General features: G+C 47.0%; 10 pseudogenes; all 10 read right to left on the reverse strand.

Moving 5' to 3' along the window:
• Positions 1–772: 772 nt before the first annotated feature.
• Positions 773–891, reverse strand: LOC141104113 (5S ribosomal RNA; annotated as a pseudogene).
• Positions 892–5656: 4765 nt separating this feature from the next.
• On the reverse strand, positions 5657–5775 carry LOC141103941 (5S ribosomal RNA; annotated as a pseudogene).
• A 95-nt stretch (positions 5776–5870) lies between these two features.
• On the reverse strand, positions 5871–5989 carry LOC141104108 (5S ribosomal RNA; annotated as a pseudogene).
• Positions 5990–6080: 91 nt separating this feature from the next.
• LOC141104098 (5S ribosomal RNA) lies at positions 6081–6199 on the reverse strand (annotated as a pseudogene).
• A 726-nt stretch (positions 6200–6925) lies between these two features.
• On the reverse strand, positions 6926–7032 carry LOC141104122 (5S ribosomal RNA; annotated as a pseudogene).
• Positions 7033–18676: 11644 nt separating this feature from the next.
• On the reverse strand, positions 18677–18795 carry LOC141104114 (5S ribosomal RNA; annotated as a pseudogene).
• Positions 18796–19269: 474 nt separating this feature from the next.
• Positions 19270–19388, reverse strand: LOC141104112 (5S ribosomal RNA; annotated as a pseudogene).
• A 303-nt stretch (positions 19389–19691) lies between these two features.
• LOC141104111 (5S ribosomal RNA) lies at positions 19692–19810 on the reverse strand (annotated as a pseudogene).
• Positions 19811–22376: 2566 nt separating this feature from the next.
• Positions 22377–22495, reverse strand: LOC141104099 (5S ribosomal RNA; annotated as a pseudogene).
• Positions 22496–22597: 102 nt separating this feature from the next.
• Positions 22598–22717, reverse strand: LOC141104107 (5S ribosomal RNA; annotated as a pseudogene).
• Between the last annotated feature and the right edge of the window lie 768 nt (positions 22718–23485).

Below are 23485 nucleotides of genomic sequence, written 5' to 3' on the forward strand. Positions count from 1 at the left end.
ACATAGATCTTGTAACAGCATGCGTCTCTTTTCAAGGACATTAAGGCCTTTCACATTTATCGAGAGCACATTTACCACCTCCATGGCCCCTAGGTGAAAAGGGAAGGGGAGAAAAGGTAGGGAGGCCAAGCGGGAATATAGGAGGGGAAGAAAAAGGGGGGGAGGGGAAAGGGAATGGGAACAAGGGAGTGCTAGAAGGGAATAAGAGGAAAGGTTTCGAAAGGGGGGGAAGAGGAGAGGGGAGAAGGGAAGCTGGGTAAGAAGGAAGGAGGAAAGGTCAGTATGATAGAAGAGAAAGAGAGGATGTAGAAGTGTGAGGACAGGGGAGAAGGAACACCTCGGGAGAGGGTATTCTCAGAAGGGAAAGATCAGAAAAGTAGGTTGCTCCTAGAGGGTGCAACCTGCAGAGACTAGAGTGCTAGCACAAGAATTCTAACATGCTCACCAGTTCTTCACTGGTAATCGAGCGCTGGCCTACTTGAGGATGTGGAAAGAAATAGCCAGGAAGGGACTCATCTGCTACCCCTGACCACGACGCTTAATGAAATAGCGGGTATAATAACGACAGGTTCTATTATCTGGCATGTATGAGAACAGAACAAATGTCATATGGGACACACAGGTTGAAACAAACATTAACAATGGTAAACGGAAAACCCCCTACTGTAATTCTGTTAATATATAACAATATATAGCAAAGTATAGCAATATATAACAATAGTCCCTGCGCCCGAGATCTAGGTCAAAAAAGGTAAACTCCAAAAAAAAAAGAAACCGACGGCACCTGTATTCCCAGGCAGTCTCCCATCCAGGTACTAACCAGGCCCAACCCTGCTTTGCCTCCGAGAATCAGACAAGATCGGATGCTTTCAGGATGATGAGGCCGTAGACAATCTTATTTGGTACCCTCAACCCTGTTGAGAAACGCCAAGATGGTCACCATGGGAAACAAAAAAAAAAAAAAAAAGGTCAACTCCAAAATAAAACAGAAGCCTACGGCACCTGGTATTCCCAGGCGGTCTCCCATCCAGGTACTAACCAGACCCAAACTACCTCAGCCTCCAAGATCAGGTGCTTTCAGGGTGATGTGGCCGTAGGCAATTGGCTTTAGCACCCTCAACCCTCTTGAGAAACGCCAAGATGGTCATCTTGGGAAACAAGAAAAAAAAAAACAGGTCAACTCCAAAAAAAAAAAAAAAAAAAAAAACATATGTCACCTGGTATTCCCAGGCGGTCATATAAATATAAATAGAAGAAATACCGCGCTAAATTGTATATGGAAGCAGCAACAAAAAAAACATCTAATATCTCTATGGTGAAAAACATAAATAAATAAATAAAGTTGCGCTAAATTGCAAATATGATATTCCAATGAAAAATCATAAATAGAAAAAAAAAAAATTATGTATACACAAATAAACCTGAAGTGCATAAATAAGATGTGTTGAACAATAAATCATGAACGAATAAACATGAAAAATCTATCCACACCGAAGGTAAAGTAAACCAAACATAAACCAATGTCCTCAATGTGGCACAAATATAACATAAATAGATGTGTGCACAGATGGATGTATTTGACAGTAGGGGTCAATACAGGTGAGGTTCGGGAGTCCCTGTCTCCACCTCCCTGAATCATAGATGATGGAGAGACGGATCACAATCTCGAGGTGAAACTCTGTATGTAGTAACCCTTACCAGAAAAGGTGGACCCCTTCCAGCGCAGGGCCATACAGTCAGACAAATTAACCCTCTGTGGGGGACTGATGAAACGTCTGGTGTCCTCGCTCTCCTGTTTGCTTTGGATGGTGAGTAGAGGCCAGGGCCGATCCCAGGCGGGTGCACAGGGTGCAGTGCACCCGGGCGCCAGAGAGGTGGGGGCGCTGTAGCGCCAGAGAGCTCCCCTCCCTCCTCCTCCTGCTCTCCGTGTCCAGAGCAGGCTCTCTCCGCAGGTCACGGCCGCCGAGCGGCCGCTGTATTTTTCGCTGCTGCTAGAGCCCGTCCCTCCTCCCCCCTCCCTCCTTCTCCTGTCAGAGAAGGAGAGCAGCCGTCGGAGATCGGAGCGGCTGGTCTCTGTGTGGAGAGAGACCAGCCGCTCAGTGACTTCGCTGAGGGGAGAGCGGTCCGTGCCTGCAGCCTGACAGGCTGACACACACAGGTTCTCCTCCTCTGTCTCTCACTCCCGCGGCCCGCCCAAGCCTGTCTAGACAACTGCTCTTCACCCAGGCGGCACGGCTGCACACTGTCCTCTCTAGCTGCCGCCCGGGTTTTAATGGGTCTCTAGCTAGAGTACTAATAGAGGGAGGTTTGTCTCTGGGGCGGTCTGTACTAATCGAGGGGGGGTTGTCCTGGGGGGGTCTGTACTAATGGGGGGGGTTGTCCTGGGGGAGTCTGTGCTAATGGGGGGGTTGTCCTGGGGGGCTGTACTAAAGGAGGGGGGTTTGTCCTGGTGGGGGGTCTGTACTAATGGGGGGGTTGTCCTGGGGGGGTCTGTACTAATGGGGGGGTTGTCCTGGGGGGGTCTGTACTAATGGAGGGGGGTTGTCCTGGGGGGTCTGTACTAATAATGGGGGTTTGTCCTGGGGGGTCTGTACTAATGGAGGGGGGGTTGTCCTGGGGGGGTCTGTACTAATGAAGGGGGATTTGTCCTGGGGGTGGCTGTACTAATGGAGGGATCTTGTCCTGGGGGGGTCTGCACTTACTGAGGGGGTTGTCCTGGGGGGGTCTGTACTAATGGAGGGGGCTTTGTCCTGGTGGGGGTCTGTACTAATGGAGGGGGGTTGTCCTGGGGGGGGTCTGTACTAATGAAGAGGGGGAATTGTCCTGGGGGCTCTGTACTAATGGCGGGGATTTGTCCTAGGGGGGTCTGTACTAATGGAGGGGGGGTTTGTCCTGGGGGGTCTGTACTAATGGAGGGGGGGTTTGTCCTGTTGGGGTTTGAACTAATGGAGGGGAGGTTTGTCCTGGATGGTCTGTACTAATGGAGGGGGGGTTTGTCCTGTTGGGGTTTGTACTAATGGAGGGGGGGTTGTCCTGGGGGGGGTCTGTACTAATAGAGGGGGGTTGTCCTGGGGGGTCTGTACTAATGAAGGGGGATTGTCCTGGGGGGTCTGTGCTAATGAATGGGGGATTTGTCCTGGGGGGGTCTGTACTAATGCAGGGGGGTTTCTCCTGGGGGGTGGTCTGTACTAATGGAGGGGGGGTTTGTCCTGGGGGGTCTGTACTAATGGAGGGGGTTTGTCCTGGGGGGTCTGTACTAATGGAGGGGGGGTGTTTGTCCGGGGGGGTCTGTACTAATGGAGGGGGGTTTGTCCTGGGGGGTCTGTACTAATAGAGGGGGGTTTGTCCTGGTGGGGGGTCTGTACTAATTGAGGGGGGGTTTGTCCTGTGGGGGTCTGTACTAGTGGAGGGGGGGTTCTCCTGGGGGGGTCTGTACTAATGGAGGGGGCTTAGTGACGTCACTGCAGCTGCGGGCTCTTCTTTTTCTCCTTCCCCTCCCTCTCCTCCGCACGTGCACTGCTATACTAGTGAGCGGTGCTGGCCGGCACAGCCTCCCACTATGTTTTTTCCCCTGCCTTCATATCAGACAGGGAAAAAATAGAATAGAAAAAGGAGCATAGAAGAGGATTGTGGGACATGTAGTCCCGAGGACTGACAGCCCCACTGTAACACGGAAACTGCAGCCCACACAGCATGCTCAGCTGAATGGGAGAGAGAGAGACAGGAGCCTGGGAAAGCTTTCAGGGAAGTACACCCTGGATTCCAGAGGGAGAGGGCAGTGCTGAGGGAACACCATCAGAGAGGGAACCCCACTGCCCTGCACCACCAGAAGGAAAGACACACAGCCTAGCGCCATCCCTGGTGGGGAAAGGAATGGAGTCATTGCCGGAATACAGATCTGGGTGCTACCCAGCGGAGTCGCCACGGGCAATTCAGAGTGAGCTGACTCCTGATCAGAGGAACCGTTGCTGTATTGCTGGGTCAGGTGAGAGGGCCGATCGGCCATTATCTACTAACGTCCATAGGAACTGCAGTCTCTGACCATCTTCTTGTTCTGACCATCTCTTGTATAATGTCTGCAGTCTCTGACCATCTCCTGTATTATGTCTGCAGTCTCTGACAATCTCCTGCACTATGTCTGCAGTCTCTGACCATCTCCTGTATCATGTCTGCAGTCTCTGACCATCTCTTGTATAATGTCTGCAGTCTCTGACCATCTCTTGTATCATGTCTGCAGTCTCTGACCATCTCTTGTATCATGTCTGCAGTCTCTGACCATCTCTTGTATCATGTCTGCAGTCTCTGACCATCTCTTGTAGTATATCTGCAGTCTCTGACCATCTCTTGTATCATGTCTGCAATCTCTAACCAGTGTCTGTACCATGTCTGCAGTGTCTGACTGTCTCTTGTATCATGTCTACAGTCTCTGACCATCTATTCTATCTTGTCTGTAGTCTCTGACCATCTCCTGTATTATGTCTGCAGTCTCTGACCATCTCCTGTATTATGTCTGCAGTCTCTGACCATCTCCTGCACTATGTCTGCAGTCTCTGACCATCTCCTGTATCATGTCTGCAGTCTCTGACCATCTCCTGTATCATGTCTGCAGTCTCTGATCATCTCCTGCACTATGTCTGCAGTCTCTGATCATCTCCTGTATCATGTCTGCAGTCTCTGACCATCTCCTGTATCATGTCTGCAGTTTCTGACCATCTCCTGCACTATGTCTGCAGTCTCTGACCATTTCCTGTATTATGTCTTCAGTCTCTGACCATCTCCTGTGCTATGTCTGCAGTCTCTGATCACCTCCTGTACCATGTCTGCAGTCTCTGATCATCTCCTGTATCATGTCTGCAGTCTCTGACCATCTCCTTTACCATGTCTGATATCTCTGATCACCTCTTGTACCATGTCTGCAGTCTCTGATCATCTCCTGTACCATGTCTGCAGTCTCTGACCATCTCCTGTATCATGTCTGCAGTCTCTGACCATCTCCTATACTATGATTGCAGTCTCTGACTGTCTCTTGTATCATGTCTGCAGTCTTTGACCACATCCTCTATTATGTATGGGGACTCTTTCTAACAGACAGCTCTCTCTGTGTTCACCAGAGAGACTCCCCTCCAGGTCTCATTAGTATTCTCTCTTCCTGTATTTTGTTTATTGTTAAGAGATCGTGGGAGGATCCTAGGGTAACGAAGACTTCTTAGGGGAGCAGCTCTGTGTTTGAGTCGTTGCCATAGAATCATTAGTAAACGGGAGGAGTTGGTAAGATGACCACGCCCATGTGGGGGCGCCAGAAATATTTCTGCACCCAGGCGTCTGTGACCCTAGGATCGGCCGTGAGGCGGTTCACAGGGGTGCGAAATTAAGCCTGACACAGTAACTCTCTAGCTCTCACTAGCAACCTAACCTAGGAGGGTGCTACAGGAGAAATGACCCTTCCTGGAGAAAACACTGCATTCCCAGGCGGTCCCCCATCCAGGTACTAACCAGGACCAACCCTGCTTAGCCTCTGAGAGCAGATGAGATCGGGCGCGTTCAGGTTGACATGGCCGTAGGTAATCTCTTTTGGCACCCTCAAACTTCTTGAGAAACGCCAAGATGGTCGCCTTGGGAAACAAGAAAAAAAAAACAGGTCAACTCCAAAAAAAAAAGCCTACGGCACCTGGTATTCCTAGGCAGTCTCCCATCCGGGTACTTAACAGGCCCAGACCCGCTTAGCCTCCGAGATCAGACAAGATCGGGTACTTTCAGGGTGATGTGGCCGTAGGCAATCTCCTTTGGCACCCTCAACCCTCTTGAGAAACACCAAGATGGCCATGTTGGGAAACAAAAAAAAACAGGTCAACTGCAAAAAATTAAAAAAAGGGCTACTGCACCTGGTATTCCCAGGCGGCTTCCCATCCAGGTACTAACCAGGCACGACCTTGCTTAGCCTCTGAGATCAGACGAGATTGGGTGCTTTCAGGGTGATGTGGCTGTAGGAAATCTATTCCGGCACCCTCAACCCTCTTGAGAAACGCTAAGATGGTCGCCTTGGGAAACAAGAAAAAAAAAAGGTCAACTCCAAAGAAAAAAGCCTACAGCACCTGGTATTCCTAGATAGTCTCCCATCCTGATATCAACCAGGCCCGACCCTGCTTAGGCTCCGAGATCAGATGAGATCGGGTGCTTTTAGAGTGATGTGGCCGTATGCAAGCCCTATTGCCACCCTCAAACCTTTTGAGGAACGCCAAGATGGTCACCTTGGGAAACAAGAAAAAAAAACAGATCAACTCCTAAAAAAAAAACAAAAAAGCCTACGGCACCTGCTATTCCCAGGGGGTCTCTCAACCAGATATTAACCAGGCCTGACCTTGCTTAGCCTCCAAGATCAGATGCTTTCAGGGTGATGTGACCATAGGGAATCTGTTTTGGCACCCTCAACCCTCTTGAGGAACGCCAAGATGGTCATCTTGGGAAACAAGAAAAAAAAACAGGTTAACTCCAAAAAAAAAGCCTACGGCACCTGGTATTCACAGGCTGTCACCCATCCAGGTACTAACCAGGCCCGACCCTGCTTAGCCTCCGAGATCAGACAAGATGAGGTGCTTTTTGAGTGATGTAGCCGTAAGAAAACTCTTTTGGCACCCCCAACACTCTTGAGAAACGCCAAGATGGTCACCTTGGGAAACAAGAAAAAAAAACAGGTCAACTCCAAAAAAAAAAAAAAAAGCCTACGGCACCTGGTATTCCCAGGCGTTCTCCCAACCAGGCCTGACCCTGCTTAGCCTATGAGATCAGACAACGTGTTGGGTGCTTTCAGGGTGATGTGGTTATAGGCAATCTCTTCAGGCACCCTCAACCCTCTTGAGAAATGGCAAGATGGTCGCCTTGGGAAACAAGAAAAAATAACAGGTCAACTCAAAAAAAAAAAAAAAAAGGCCTACAACACCTGGTATTCCCAGGCAGGTACTAACCAGGTCCAACCCTGCTAAGCCTCCGAGATCAGATGAGATCGGGCGCTTTCAGGGTGATGTGGTCATAGAAAATCACCTTTGGCACCCTGTTTTGCTTGCGTCTATCTAGCAAGGTTACTCTGTGGTATAAGCAAGGAAGCTGAGATTTCTGCAGTGTATAAATGTGCTTTTACTATACAAAGATGCTGTACATACAAAACTATTACAATATTAGGAATACAATACAAGACTGACAGATTGACAGATATCTATAAAAAGCAAAATGCCTAGCCTATGGTCTATACCAGTACAAATACACTTAAAGGTTACTTATCTTCTGTTACTGTATGTTCGTGATCTCCATTGGCAACGATTCTCCTGGAGCATCAGGCACCTTTCTTCTATCATGAGTGGCTTCTGATCTTACAAAGCATGATGATGTGTCCCAGTCTCTACTCATCCCTTTTCATTTGTACAAGTTTGTTACCAAAAATTCATGGTTGCAAACTTGTTTCCATAACAACTGACTAACAGTCATTCTTTCAGTTTGAGAGCTGAAAGAATCTCAAACAAGTTGTTTACTGTAGCTGTAGAAACAATGGACTGTTGAAAACTGTCAGTTGAATACAACAATGGCATCTATGTAAACCATTGTATACTCAATCTAAGACAGTAATCTAACAGTCATTCTTTCAGTTTGAGAGCTAAAAGAATCTCAAACAAGTAATGTCTTACTTGTTTACTGTAGCTATAGAGACAATAGCCTGTTGAAAACTGTCAATTGAATACAACAATGGTATTTAACCCCATTGTATGAAACAGCATTTGTTTGAGAAATCTACTCAACTCAAAAAAACTGACAGTAATCTGATCAACTCACTATTGTAACATTGTCCCATGTATCTTATGTCTGATTAATATAAAAAAAATCATATTTTTAACAAACACAACACATTCCGCCCTAGATTTTTTTTCTTTCACACTCCATACATAAAATCATTCATTACTAAGAAAACTCATTCTAAACATTCATTTTCCTTGAATGCAACACTTCCCATATTTCTGTCATTCAGAAGGTTTTCAGTCTTTAACTAATTGTTCATTAGAAAGTCCATTCTAAAGTTCTTTAGAAACAAGTCCAGGCTTGTAATACATCAAAGGCCTTGCTCTCCACAGCTCTTGCGATCTTCCGTCATTCTTTCCATCATGTCCTATGGATCAAATCGGATTCAGCCTGTGGAGTGGAAAACAAAGCGGATTATCTGTTCCTTCTAATAATACATAAACAGTAGATCCAAGCCCTTCAGCTACACTCTCTCCTCTAAATGTCTTCTTGCCTGGATATCTGACTAACACTTTGCCCCCTGCCTGTACCCACTTCTGACCCTCTCAAAGAACATCAATAGGGAGGAGAGGAAATATAGTGATATTTCCCAGAAGATCACTGCTGTTTATTTTGGAAGGTTTGATGTTATGTAGCCTCACTTTACACTCTTGCTGAGAAGTGTCCACTAACCAGTCAGAGTCCCAGCCACTGTCTTGAGCTCATCTGCCAATGCAAATATAACTGCAAACCTTCCTGCCAGATTCCCTCTCATTCCAAGATAGGCTTCAGCTTCAGATACGTCACTCTTGGTTTCTATGTCATGCCAAGCAGTAACATGGTATCTTTTTAGCCCTGTTCTTTCAGGAACCTTACATAAATACTGAACTCTGCACTCCGGCTGTGGAATCTGTGCCCCAGCCCCTACCATCCTCTCATATGGTGTGCTTTTGGCTATTGGCCTGGAATTTAACAACATGACTGACTGTGTGAGGACACGATCCCACCCCCTTAGTGTATGTGTTGGTGTAAGTTTGCGTATCTGGTCCTTCAAAAGCCGTTGTATCTTTCAATCAAACCAGCTGCCTGTGGATGGTATGGGATATGGCACAACCAGTACACTCCAGAATCTTTGGCCCACTGCTGTACTGTTGATCCGGTGAAGTGTGAGCCGTTATCACTTTGGACTTGTTTCGGACAACCATAAGCAACGAAAAGTTTCTGGAGCAGTTGAAGCGTTGCGGCTTGATCTGCACATTTGCAAGGATGATCAAGCATAAATCCTGAATAGGTGTCCACTGCAGTGCAACAATATTTCAGTCCATTGTTTCCCCGGGGCAGGGGACTGATGAAGTCAATCTGCCAGATCTCTGCAGGCCTCTCACCCCTCTTAATCGACCCAGTGGAGTACTTTTGCAATGGCCATTGTTGCACTTCTCCACATAGTGTACAGTTCCCTATTACAGTCTTTATCATGTCAATGGATATAGGCAATCCTCTCTGCTGTGCCCATTGATATGTTGCTTTCTGCCCCAAATGTCCAGATTGCTTGTGGGCCCAGTTGGCCAAGTTCATCAAGACAGGATCGATTGGCACAACTGCCTTCACTTTGGCGATTTCATCTGCAGCTCTGTTATAGTTCTCAAAGTCTGGGACTAGGGGCACATGTGCATCAACATGCCCCACTTTTATGGTGCGGGAGTGAGCTTCTTTCCAGATGTAGTCCCAGACTTCCTTGCCTCCCCACATAACCTTTCCATGAATCATCCATTCATTGGACTTCCACGTGGGTATCCAAGTTGTCAGTCCTTTAAAAACCGCCCAGCTGTCAGTGTAGATAGTGACATGGGAAGAAGGATCCTCCTGAAGAGTCATCACTACAGCTTTCAACTCTGCATACTGACTGGACCCTCCAATTCCGGTCTCCTGCAGGACTGTGTCGGTACTTGGGTTGTAGGTTGCTGCTGTCCATTTACTCCCAGACGAGGCGATTATGGCTGAACCATCAGTGAACCACGCTGACTCCTTCATGTCTTCTGACAGAGACTCAAAGGGTGGAGCCTCTTGAATGGGGGATGATTGCAGCACAGGATTTTCTTCTTCTGGCCAGGTGCTGGTAAAAGTAACAAGCCCTGCCAACTGTTTTGAAATCCAGATAAATGACAAATTTGAAATGTCTCTAACATCCCCAGCTGCAATACCCCCTCTTTCTCAAAGGTACCACTTCCATTTCATCAGTGTCTGGTTCTGGGCTACAGCTGCCCTAGTGGTCAGTCCATTATCTCTCACCCATCCTGCTATTGGCAATGCAGTATGGATGGTGACTGTGTCCTTTCCTGTAATGGTCTCTGTGACAGACTCACCCGAGACAGAGGCTATTGGAGGGGACTGAACGCTAGCCTGTTGCCTTTTGATTATGGGCCCTGGATTTTCAATGGAACGGTGCTCTTTGTGGGGTGAATTGGAGGTCCGGTTTGAACTGTATTAATCGGACTCAGTCGTGTATATATGTATATATTGTTTGTTGTTTGATTCTGTTGGGGACTCCTTGCTGTGGATCTGTGTCCCTGAAGAGGGAGGGGGGGTTCCTCCAGCAGCCCCCTGCTGATAAGACTGATTCATTCTGTTGGGACACATCCTGTGAGGAGATGCTGGTGTCATCAACCTGTGTTTATGTTAATTGAATGAGCTAATGACATTGTCCTCTATACAATGTAGGAGACGGGACGACTGATATTGTGTTGATATAACTGTGTGAAGCTCGGTGACCACAAGTCTGGGCGAAAGGTCATGTCTCAGTCACCTAGGCTGTATAAAGGATTAGATAATTAGCTCATGTTAATTAGGTTACGTTTGTATTGTTAGAGTCATCTTCTCCTGTGTATATAAGACTGTATTCTGGTTCTGAATAAAGTGAGTTCTTGGTAGCAACAAGCAAGTGTCGCCTTGTTTTGTGCTCAGAGAGGTTGGGATATCTGTATACAGACTGGGAGGAAGTGGTATATGACGGAAGCACTCAAGCGGAGTGTGGGACGTTCCGTGACATTGGTGGCAAGCAGCGGGAAAGCTTCCTGCAGTCTGGGAAATTTAAACCTCCACCTGGATCCAAGATCAGGATAGCAGACTTCAGTCACCCCAGCGGAGATATGGACCTGGCATCAGAATTCCCGGGGCTGCTGCGAATCATCCTTTCAACATACACCAGGACTGTGTCTGAGGATGAATACCTGGAGCTTAGGCAGCAAATTCGGGTGGAGCTCTGGATTGCAGCCCTCCGTCTCGCTGGTATAAAACAGGGCAAGTGCTTTCCAACCCAAGAGCAACGGGCCAGTGACCAACGGGCATTGCGGATGGCATTCCTGGGAGAGCAGCCCCAGGAGCAATGGGTGACTGAGTTGGACAGGTTGGTCCAGCAGGAGATAGAGCTGGACAATCGTTATCGGGCTCTGCAATGGCACGCAGAGGAGGGATATTTAGGGGAGACGACAGAATGCTCTCCGGAGGGATATGACTTTGGCGGCCCTGGATTGCTGTGGGAGAACCTTACAGATCTTTTTATGTTTGGCGATGAAGGGGAACCTGACCTTGAGGACCTGAGAGAATATAGAGAGTCTATGCTCGGTCTTGCAGGGGTCTCAGAGCTCAAACCTGATCTGGACCATTTGCTAAGGAAGGAACAGCATCTGGAAAGGGCATACAGGAAACTGCTAGAACAAGTTCAGCAGCATGCCAGAGAATCGGCAGTGTAAAATCCGGAGATTGCCGTCCCCAAACCTGAAGTGCTGACAACAGGGCAGAGCTCTGCTAACCTCTGCCCAGAAATGATAGCATCTTCTGGGTTCCATGGACAGGAGATGGTGAACCTCTATCCCCAGACATCAGTTGCAGAGACATGGGATTTGATAGACTTTTCTGCTGAGGAAAAACAACCTGATGAGCCTCCAGCAGAAGAGCTGCTATCAGGGCCAAAGTTCACTGTGTTCTGCCCAGCACCAACAGTGGCTTCAGCCTTCTTGAGAGAAGAGGTAGTCGGCCTTTCTCCCACAACACTGACAGGGACATGTGATTTTCTGCCAGCAGCATCTATGGAGTTAAAACAAACTTCTCCAGCTGAAGATCTGGTAACTGAACAGAGGGTCCAAGACCTCTGTCCCACACTTTTACCACTTCCAGAGACTGGGGATTTAATAGACGTTTCTGTAGAGGAGGAACCACCTGGCAAACCCCAAGCAGAAGTGCTGGCAACCGGACAGAGGGTCCAAGATCTCTGCCCCACACCTGCAGCAATTGTGGAGGCTCAGGGTGAGAAGATGGCAATCACTTCCCAGCAGCAGATACAGGGGGAGAAGGGAGAGGAGGTGTGTGTTGTCCCTCCCCAACAGTTGGCCAGGGTGGAGGAAGAGGGCTTTCCTCCCCAGCAAAGATCCGTGTACCTGGGAGACAGTACCATCGACATGTCGTCCCAGCAGCTAGATGAGGGAATAGAAAAGGAAGCAGCTGGCTCCCTTTTCCAATGGCAGCTACACAGTTTGGGAGTGGAGGAAGCCAGCCTCCTGCCCCAACGGTTAGCTGGAGCGGAGGAAGCAGAGTCCCCAGCAGAAGTGCTGGCAACAGAGCAGAGTGCTACCAACCTCTTCCCAGCACCAGCAACCACTGTGGAGTTCCAGGGAGCCGGGGCAGTTGGCCCCTCTCTCCGACGACAAGCTGGTGTAGTGGAGCTGCTACTCCCAGCTGAATCGCTGGCAACAGGGCAGAGCACCGCTGGGCTCTGCCTAGCACCTAGTGTCCCTCTACAGCTTCAAGAAGCAGGGGTGATTGGCCCCTCTGCCCAGCAGCAGACCGAGCCCAGGAATGTTAAAAACAATCCAGCTGAAGCCCTGGCAGCCAGACAGAGAGTAAATGACCTCTGCCCCACACCTACTGAGGTCAACTATTCCTTGCAGCCAAGAATGGAAATCATGCGGGAAGACTATGTGAGTTCACTCTGCCTGACTAACGTATGTCCAGACCAGGTGGAGGTCTGGGACCTTGTTAGTCAACCTTTGATGGGGGAGAAATGTGACAGACTCACCCGAGACAGAGGCTATTGGAGGGGACTGAACGCTAGCCTGTTGCCTTTTGATTATGGGCCCTGGATTTTCAATGGAACGGTGCTCTTTGTGGGGTGAATTGGAGGTCCGGTTTGAACTGTATTAATCGGACTCAGTCGTGTATATATGTATATATTGTTTGTTGTTTGATTCTGTTGGGGACTCCTTGCTGTGGATCTGTGTCCCTGAAGAGGGAGGGGGGGTTCCTCCAGCAGCCCCCTGCTGATAAGACTGATTCATTCTGTTGGGACACATCCTGTGAGGAGATGCTGGTGTCATCAACCTGTGTTTATGTTAATTGAATGAGCTAATGACATTGTCCTCTATACAATGTAGGAGACGGGACGACTGATATTGTGTTGATATAACTGTGTGAAGCTCGGTGACCACAAGTCTGGGCGAAAGGTCATGTCTCAGTCACCTAGGCTGTATAAAGGATTAGATAATTAGCTCATGTTACTTAGGTTACGTTTGTATTGTTAGAGTAATCTTCTCCTGTGTATATAAGACTGTATTCTGGTTCTGAATAAAGTGAGTTCTTGGTAGCAACAAGCAAGTGTCGCCTTGTTTTGTGCTCAGAGAGGTTGGGATATCTGTATACAGACTGGGAGGAAGTGGTATATGACGGAAGCACTCAAGCGGAGTGTGGGACGTTCCGTGACAGTCTCTACATGTTGAAGTGCTGTGTAGGCCCCAAACAGGTACTTCTCTAGGGGCGTGTATCTCTTCTGTGCCCCTGTCAGTTGTTTGGACCAAAATCCAATGGGTATTACCCTCAGTTCTTTCTTTTCATTTGGCTGCCATAGACTCCAAGATATGGTACCATTCTGCTCCACTACATCCAGGTGAAATGGTACTCCTTGTCTCACGGGTCCTAATCCCTGATGCTGCAAAATAGCTTCTTTAGCAGCCAGGAATGCAGTCCGCTGCTCTGTACCCCATGAGAACTCAGTCTTTTTTCTGGTGACATTATATATAGGCCTCAGAATCAGTCCAAGATGTGGGATGAATGATCTCCAGAACCCCACAACTCCAATGAACTTCTGTGCCTCCTTTTTGGTAGTAGGGGGCGACAGCGCCTGGATAGTTTGCACAACTGTCTCTGGAATTTTCCTCTGTTGCCCAGTCCACATCATTCCTAGGAATTTCACTTCTGTGGCAGGTCCTTGGGCTTTGTCTCTGTTGATAGCCTACCCTCTCTTCTCCAAGTGCTCTATCAGCAGGTGCAGTGCTTTAGTTACATCTTCTTTTGTCCCAGAGATAATGATGTCATCAATGTAGTGAAACACAGCGACTTTCAAATTCAGGGTACTTAAATCTTGAGCAATCAGTCCATGACAAATCGTTGGAGAATGAAGATAGCCTTGCGGAAGGACAGTGAAAGTATACTGGTGGCCGTCCCACACCATAGCAAACTGGTCTTGACACTCTGGGTCTATCAAAATTGAAAAGAAAGCATTAGCCAGGTCTATCACAGCATGATATTCTCCTGCATTTTTAGCAATTTTCTCAACAATTGAGATTATATCTGGTACAGCTGACTTCAATGGAGGTGCCACTTTGTTTAGACCTCTGTAATCCACAGTCATTCTATATGTTCCATCGGGTTTTTTTACTGGGAACACCGGAGACGAGAAAGGACTTACAGTAGGTCTAAGGATCCCTACTCTCAACAGTTCTTGAATGGTCTCCCCAATTTATTTGTGGCCTCGAGGAAGTCTGTACTGCTTGAGACAGACTGGCTTCTCTGGTGGAGGAATGTAGACAGGGGTCCATTTCGCATGTCCTCTGACCACAGCCTTCACCGCCCTTACCAGATACGCTTTATCAGGATACCCAAATGTGAATGTACCTCTTTCAGTCTGAACTGACTGACCTTGAAGTACATCCATCCCAAGAATATTTTCGGGTAACTCTGATAAAACATTTGTCATAAATCATGAACCCTTGCCAATAGCCAATTTCACCCATATCCTAACTGTTGGTGTAGTTTACCCTCCCAAACCTTCTACATAAATCAATTCTCCTTTGTGATGGGAAGGATTTCCTTGCAAAATTGTAACGTCGGCTCCGCTATCAACTAAAGCCATTACATGTGTAGGAGTAAATGACTTCACCCACCATACAGTGACAGGTGCATATGGGCGTCGGTCTCCTGCTGTCACTGCTCTCACGGCTATTACAGGAGACTCACCTTCTCTTCATAAAGGATAAGGAACCTCCCAATCCCCTTTTCTGATTCTCTCTAACTCCTCCCCGGGATAAAGGGATTTGGGTTTGGGTTCATGTTCAGTTTTGGGGATTGGTTTGGGGCTAACAGGAGGGGTCTGTTCTGTTTCCTCTAAGTCTAGACTGATGTTATCTTCACTAGGAGTAGTGTTTCTAACCCTGACAGTTTTCCCTACTAATAGTTTCCACCTCTTCAGCATTTCTTGCAGTAGAAATCCCATCTATCTCATCTTTAGGTACTCCTGCCTTTAATAGGTCCACCCACATTTCTTTCCTAGAAATAACTAGCCCGGTTTTCTCTTCACCTCCTGTCTTCGCTACCCCATTCCCTGTCTTTTCTGTTCTTTTCTGCTTGTATTCTTCCTGTCTGGCCTTAACCTTATCTACTGCCTGACAGGTTTTGTTTTAGCCTCCTCTAGCTCCCCCAACTGGCTTAAAAGGGTTGTGGCTTCATGAATCTTGCTGTTTAATCCCAGGCCTCCCAAAAAGGACAATAATGGAGCCCTGAGATTAAATGGCGCAGACTTCATCAGCTTAGAGCGCAGAGCAGACGTAAAGGGTTCCATCTCTGGACCCATCCATTCTGTAAATGTATTTAATCCGGTTATACAACCCATCTCACGTAACCTGGAAATACCCTCTCCTATTGATCTCCAGGAGTAGGTATTTTACAGGTCAGTAGGACTAGCGTATACTCGGACTATTCCATCTCTCACGAGGTCTAACAGTGAAAAATTCATGCTAAACTCTCAGGTCAACACTCCCATAGTCACTGCTTCCTTACCTGACAAAACAACACTGTCCGCCCCTTCCTCCCATAAGCGTAGGAGCCAACTCAATAGAGGCACCCCAGACCTTTTTTTGTATTGTTTTGCCAGCTCATGGAGTTCAGTTTGTGTAAACTCCCGTACTTCTTCAAATTCAACATCTCTGGGGTTGTGATAATGCACCTCCCTATCTGCCATATCCTCTCTATCTTGTTGCCGTTTCCTATGCTTAGTAATGAGAGGTCTGGCATACTTCTTCTTTCCCACTAGCAGATCATCATGCAAAATATCAAACTCTGTCTCCTCATCCCCACTATCATTTGAGGAGAACACATCCTCACAATCCCAATTTTGTGATGTGATAGTGGCACGTACCCTGGCTTTACTAACAGGTTTACGGCGCTTCCTTTTTCTTAAGGCATTGATTGATTTGGTCATGAGGGCTGCACACCGCTCTTGCAAATCATCAGCCCGACCAGCAGTTGAACGTACAAACTCTGAAACAACTGCTAGCTGGTCTTTTAATACCTTAACTTCTGCCTCTGCCTTCTCCCTTCTATGTGATTCGGTGTAAATAGCATGAAGAAAATACCAGCCCACTGTGGACACTGTCCTCTTCTCTTTTTTACTTAAATCCTACCCCTTAAGGCTAAAATCTACAAAATGATCTGAGACTTTATAACCCCAAGTCAGGTTCAAGGGAGAAGCATACTTCACAAATTCTTTAGCAAGAGGCTCCCACTCATTGTCTCTGGCCCAGATAGGTAAGCTGCACACTTCCTTCTGGCCACCAGAACCCTCTGCAGCCTTGCTTTTCCTAAACAGCTTACAGAGCATTTTACCTATCACAAGCTACACAACACACTACAGAAAAACAGATCTTCTTCAATTGAATTATAGCACAGATCGTGGCACGAGCCCCCAAATGTTTTGCTTGCGTCTATCTACCAAGGTTACTCTGTGGTATAAGCAAGGAAGCTGAGATTTCTGCAGTGTGTAAATGTGCTTTTACTATACATAGATGCTGTACATACAAAACTATTACAATATTAGGAATACAATACAAGACTGACAGATATCTATAACAAGCAAAATGCCTAGCAAATGAACAGCCTATGGTCTATACCAGTACAAATACATTTAAAGGTTACTTATCTTCTGTTACTGTATGTTCGTGACCTCCATTGGCAACGTTACTCCTGGAGCATCAGGCACCTTTCTTCTATCATGAGTGGCTTCTGATCTTACAAAGCATGATGATGTGTCCCAGTCTCTACTCATCCCTTTTTATTTGTACAAGTTTGTTACCAAAAATTCATGGTTACAAACTTGTTTCCATAACAACCGACTAACAGTCATTCTTTCAGTTTGAGAGCTGAAAGAATCTCAAACGAGTAATGTCTTACTTGCTTACTGCAGCTATAGAGACAATAGCCTGTTGAAAACTGTCAATTGAATACAACAATCGTTTTCAACCCCATTGTATGAAACAGCATTTGTTTGAGAAATCTACTCAAGCCAAAAAAACTGACAGTAATCTGATCAACTCACTATTGTAATATTGTCCCATGTATCTTATGTCTGATTAATATAAAAAAATCATATTTTTAACAAATGCAACACACACCCTCAACCCTCTTGAGAAACGCCAAGATGGTCACCTTGGGAAACAAGAAAAAAAAGAGGTCAACTCCAAAAAAAAAAAAAAGAAGCCTATGGCAACTGGTATTCCCAGGCGGTCTCCTATTCAGGTACTAACCAGGCCCAACCCTGCTTAGCCTCCGAGATCAGATGCTTTCAGTGTGATGTGGCCTTAGACAATCTACTATAGCACTCTCAAGCCTCTTCAGAAACGCCAAGATGGTCACCTTGGGAAACAAGAAAAAAAAGAGGTCAACTCCAAAAAAAAAAAGAAGGCTATGGCAACTGGTATTCCCAGGCGGTCTCCCATACTGGGAACTAACCGGGCCCAACCCTGCTTAGTCTCCGAGATCAGATGCTTTCAGTGTGATGTGGCCTTAGACAATCTACTACAGCACTCTCAAGCCTCTTCAGAAACGCCAAGATGGTCACCTTGGGAAACAAGAAAAAAAGAGCCCAACCCTGCTTAGCCTCCGAGATCAGATGCTTTCAGTGTGATGTGGCCATAGCCAATCTATTTCGGCACCCTCATCCTCTTGAGAAACGCCAAGATGGTCACCTTGGGAAATAAGAAAAAAAAACAGGTCAACACAAAAAAAAAAGTCTACAGCACCTGGGATTCCCAGGCGGTCTCCCATCCAGGTACTAACTGGGCCAGACCCCACTTAGCCACAAAGATCAAACAGATCAGGCACTTTCAGGGTAATGTGGCGTAGGTAAACTCATTTGGCACCCTCAAGCCTCTTGAGAAAAGCCAAGATGGTCACAATGGAAACAAGAAAAAAAACAGGTCAACTCCAAAAAAAAAAAAACAAGAAACCTATGGCACCTGGCATTCCCAGGCAGTCTTCCATCTAGGTACTAACTAGGCCAGACCCTGCTTAGCCGAGATTGGGCACTTTCAGGGTGATGTAGCCGTAGGCAATCTCTTTTGGCACCCTCGACACTCTTGAGAAACGCCAAGATGGTCGCCTTGGGAAACTTGAAAAAAAAAAAAAAAAAAAAAAGGTCAACTCCAAAAACCAGGACCAACCCTACTAAGTCTCTGAGATCAGGTGCTTTCGGGGTGATGTGGCCGTAGGCTGTTGCTTCTGGAACCCTCAACCCTCAACCCTCTTGAGAAATGCCAAGATAGTCACCTTGGGAAACAAGAAAAAAAAACAGGTCAACTAAAAGAAAAAAAAAAGCCTACGGCACCTGGTATTCCCAGGCAGTTTTCCATCCAGGTACTAACCAGGCCCAACTCTGTTTAGCATCTGAGATCAGACAAGTCAGGGCGCTTTCAGGGTGATGTGGCCATAGGCAATCTCTTTTGGTACCCTCAACCCTCTTGAGAAACGCCAAGATGGTCTCCTTGGGAAACAAGAAAAAAAATAGGTCAACTCCAAAAAAAGTCTACAGCATCTGGTATTCCCAGGCGGTCTCCCATCAAGGTACTAATGAGGCCTGACCCTGCTAAGCTTCTGAGATGTGACGTTTTCAGGACGATGTGAGCATAGGCAAACTATTTTGGCACCCTCAACCCTCTTGAGAAACAACAAGATGGTCACCTTGGGAAACAAGAAAAAAAAACAGGTCAACCTTACGGCACCTGGCATTCCCAGGCGGGCTCCCATCCAGGTACTAACCAGGCCCGACCCTGCTTAGATTCTGAAAACAAACAGCTTCAGGGTTATGTTGGCAACTGCTGCTGGAGACCTCATCACTCTTGAGAAACGCCAAGATAGTCACCTTTGGAAACAAGAAAAAGAAAAAAGGTCAACTCCAAAAAAAAAAAAAGCCTATGGCACCTGGTATTCCCAGGCGGTCTCCTATCCAGGTACTAACCAGGCAGAACTCTGCTTAATCTCAGAGATCAGACAAGATCGGGTGCTTTCAGGGTGACTTGGCCATAGGAAGTCTCTTTTGGCACCCTCAAACCTCTTGAGAAACACCAAGATGGTCGGATAGGGAAACAAGAAAAAAAAAACAGGTCAACTCCAAAAAAAAAAAAAAAAAAAAACTGGACCTATTTTTTCCAGGCAGTCTCCCATCAAGGTACTAACCAGGCACGGCCCTGCTTAGCCTCCAAAACCAGACATTTTTAGGGCAATGTGAGTGTAGGCAAACTATTTTGGCACTCTCAACCCTCTTGAGAAACACCAAGATAGTCGCCTAGGGAAACAAGAAAAAAAAAAACAGGGCAACTCCAAAAAAAAAAAACCTACAGCACCTGGTATTCCCAGGAGGTCTCCCATCTAGGTACTAACCAGGCAGGACTCTGCTAAGCCTCAGAGATCCGACAAGATCAGGTGCTTTCAAGGTGATGTGGCCATAGGAAAGCTCTTTTGGCACCCTCAACCCTCTTGAGAAATGCCAAGATGGTCACCTTGGGAAACAAAAAAAAAAAATAGGTCAACTCCAAAAAATATTGAACGGCACCTGGTATTCCTAGGCAGTCTCCCATCCAGGTACTAACCAGGCTCGACCCAGCTTAGCCTCCAAGGTCAGATGAGATGGGGAGCTTTCATGGTGATGTGGCTGTAGGCAATCTATTTTTTGCACCCTCAACCCTCTTAAGAAATGCCAAGATGGTGGCCTTGGGAAACAAGAAAAAAAAAAAAGGTCAACTCCAAAAAAAAGAAAGCCTACTGCACCTAGAATTCCCATGTGGTCTCCCACCCAGGTACTAAACAGGCCTGACCCTGCTTAGCCTCTGAGATCAGACGAGATTTGACACTTTCAGGGTGATGTGGCCTTAGGCGATCACTTATGCCATCCTCAACCCTTTTGAGAAACGCCAAGATGGTCGCCTTGTAAAACAAAAAAAAGAAACAGGTCAACTCAAAGAAAAAAAAAAAAGCCTACGGCAGATAGGATTCCCAGACAGACTCCCATCCAGGTACTAACCAGGCAGGACTCTGGACTCTGCTTAGCCTCAGAGATCAGACAAGATCAGGTGCTTTCAGGGTGACTTGGCCGTAGGAAGTCTCTTTGGCCACCCTCAACCCTCTTGAGAAACACCAAGGTGGTCGCCTAGGGAAACAAGAAAAAAAAACAGGTCAACTCCAAAAAAAAAAAAGCCTACAGCACCTATTATTGCCAGGCGATCTCCCATCAAGGTACTAACCAGGCACGACCCTGCTTAGCCTCTGAAATCAGACATTTTCAGGGCGATGTGAGTGTAGGCAAACTATTTTGGCACCCTCAACCCTCTTGAGAAACACCAAGATGGTCGCCTAGGGAAATAAGAAAAACGAAACAGGTCAACTCAAAAAAAAAAAAAAACCTCACGGCACCTGGTAATCCCAGGCAGTCCCCCATCCAGGTACGACTCTGCTTAGCTTCAGAGATCCAACAAGATCAGGTGCTTTCAGGGTGACGTGGCCTGAGGAAATCTCTTTTGGCATCCTCAACCCTCTTGAGAAACGCCAAGTCAAGTCTTGAGTCACCTTGGGAAACAAAAAAAAAAACAGGTCAACTCCAAAAAAAAGCGTTCGTCACCTGGTATTCCCAGGAGGTCTCCCATTCAGGTACTAACCAGGCCCAACAAGCTAAGCCTCCGAGATTGTGCACTTTCAGGGTGATGTGGCCGTGGGCACTACCTTTTGGCACCCTCAACCCTCTTGAGATACGCCAAGACGGTCGCCTTCGGAAACAAGAAAAAAAAGGTCAACCCCCCAAAAAAAGCCTACGGCACCTGGTATTCCAGGTGGTCTTTCATCCAGGTGTTAACCAGGCCCAACCCTGTTTAGCCTCCGAGATCAGATGCTTTAAGAGTGATGTGAGGGTAGGCAGACTCTTTTGGCACCCTCAAGCTACTTGAGAAACGCCAAGATGGTCACCTTGGGAAACAAAAAAAAAAACAGGTCAACTCCAAAAAAAAAAAATTGTAGCCTATGGCACCTGGTATTCCCAGGTGGACTCCCATCCAGGCTCGATCCTGCTTAGCATCCAAGATCAGATGACATCAGGCGCTGTCAGGGTGATGTGGCCATAGGCGATCTTTCTTGGCAGCCTCAAGCCTCTTGAGAAACGCCAAGATGCTCACCTTGGGAAACAAGAGAAAAATATAGGTCAACGCCAAAAAAAAATAGCCTACGGTACCTGGTATTCCCAGGCAGTCTCCCATCCAGCTAGTAAGCAGGCCTGACCCTGCTTAGCCTCCAAGATCAGATGCTTTCAGTGAGATGTAGCTTTGGCAATCTACTATTGCACCCTCAAGCCTCTTGAGAAACACAAAGATGGTCACCATGGGAAACAAGAAAAAAATAGGTCAACTCCAAGAAAAAAAATAGAAGCCTATGGCACCTGGTATTCCGATGCTGTCTCCCATCCAGGTACTAACCAAGCCTTACTTTGCTTAGTCCCCAAGATCAGACGCTTTCAGAGTGATGTTGCCATAGGCAATTGCCTTTGGCACCCTCAAGACCCTTGAGAAACGCCAAGATGGTCACCATGGAAAACAAGAAAAAAAATTCTGAGACTCCAAAAAAAAAAACAAGGCTACGGCACCTGTTATTCCCAGGCAGTCTCCCATACAGGTATTAAGAAGGCCTGACCCTGCTTAGCCTCCGAGGATAGTTGAGATTGGGCGCTTTCAGGGTGATGTGGCCTTAGGCAATTGCCTATGGCACCCTCAAGAGTCTTGAGAAACGCAAGGTGGTCACCATGGAAAACAAGAAAAAAAAATCGCTGAACTCCAAAAAAAAAAGTCTACGGCACCTGGTATTCCCATGAGGTCTCCCATCAAGGTACTAACCAGGCCCAACTCTGCTTAGCTTCCGAGAATCAGATGTGCCAATGTGACCACAGGCAAACTCTATTGGCACCCTCAACCTTCATGAGAAACGCCAAGATGGTCACCTTGGGAAACAAGAAAAAAAACATGTCAAGTCAAAAAAAAAGTCCACGGCACCTGGTATTCTCAGGTGGTCTCCCATCCAGGTACTAACAATGCACGACCCTGTTTAGCCTCCAAGATCAGATGAGATTGGGCGCATTCAGGGTGATGTGGCTGTAGGCATTCTATTTTGACACCCTCAATCCTCTTGAGAAACGCCAAGATGGTCGCCTTGGGAAACAAGAAGAAAAAAAAAAGGTCAACTCCAAAAAAAAAAAAAAAAAAGCCTACGACACTTGGTATTCCTAGGCGGTCTCCCAACCAGGTACTAACAAGGCACGACCCTGCTTAGCCTCCAAGAATCAGACGAGATCGGGCGCTTTCAGGGTGATGTGGCCATAGGCAGTCTTTTCTTGCACCCTCAACCCACTTGAGTAATGCCAAGATGGTCACCTTGGGAAACAAGAAAAAAAAAAACAGGTCAACTCCAAAAAAAAAAGCCTACAGCATCTGGTATTCCCAGGCGGTCTCTCAGGTACTAACCAGGCCCGACCCTGCTTAGTCTCCAAGATCAGATGAGATTGGGCATTTTCACTGTGAAGAGGGCGTAAGCAATTGCCTTTGGCACCCTCTAGCCTCTTGAGAAACGCCAAGATGGTCACCGTGGCAAACAAGAAAAAAAATAAGTGAACTCCAAAAAAAAAAAAGAAGGCTACGGCACCTGGTATTCCCAGGCAGTCTCCCATCCAGGTATTAACCAGGCCCGATGCTGCTTATCCTATGAGGTCAGATGAGATTGGCGCTTCCAGGGTGATGTGGCCATAGGCAATCTCCTTTGGCACCCTCAAGCCTCTTGAGAAATGCCAAGATGGTCGCTTTGAGAAACAAGAAAAAAAAAAGAGGTCAACTCCAATAAAAAAAAGTAGCCCATGACACCTGATATTCCCAGGCGGACTCCCATCCAGGCTCGACCCTGCTTAGTATCGGAGATCAGATGACATCGGGCGAATCAAGAAAAAAAAATAGGTCAACTCCAAAAAAAAAAAAAAGAAGCCTACGGCACCTGGTATTCCCAGGCGGTCTCCCATCCACATACTAACCAGACCCGACGCTGCTGAGCCTCCGAGATCAAACAAGATGGGACGCTTTCAGGGTGATGTGGCTGTAGGCAA

This window comes from Aquarana catesbeiana, linkage group LG07, assembly GCF_042186555.1.
Source record: "Aquarana catesbeiana isolate 2022-GZ linkage group LG07, ASM4218655v1, whole genome shotgun sequence".
In the NCBI taxonomy this organism is placed as follows: domain Eukaryota; kingdom Metazoa; phylum Chordata; class Amphibia; order Anura; family Ranidae; genus Aquarana; species Aquarana catesbeiana.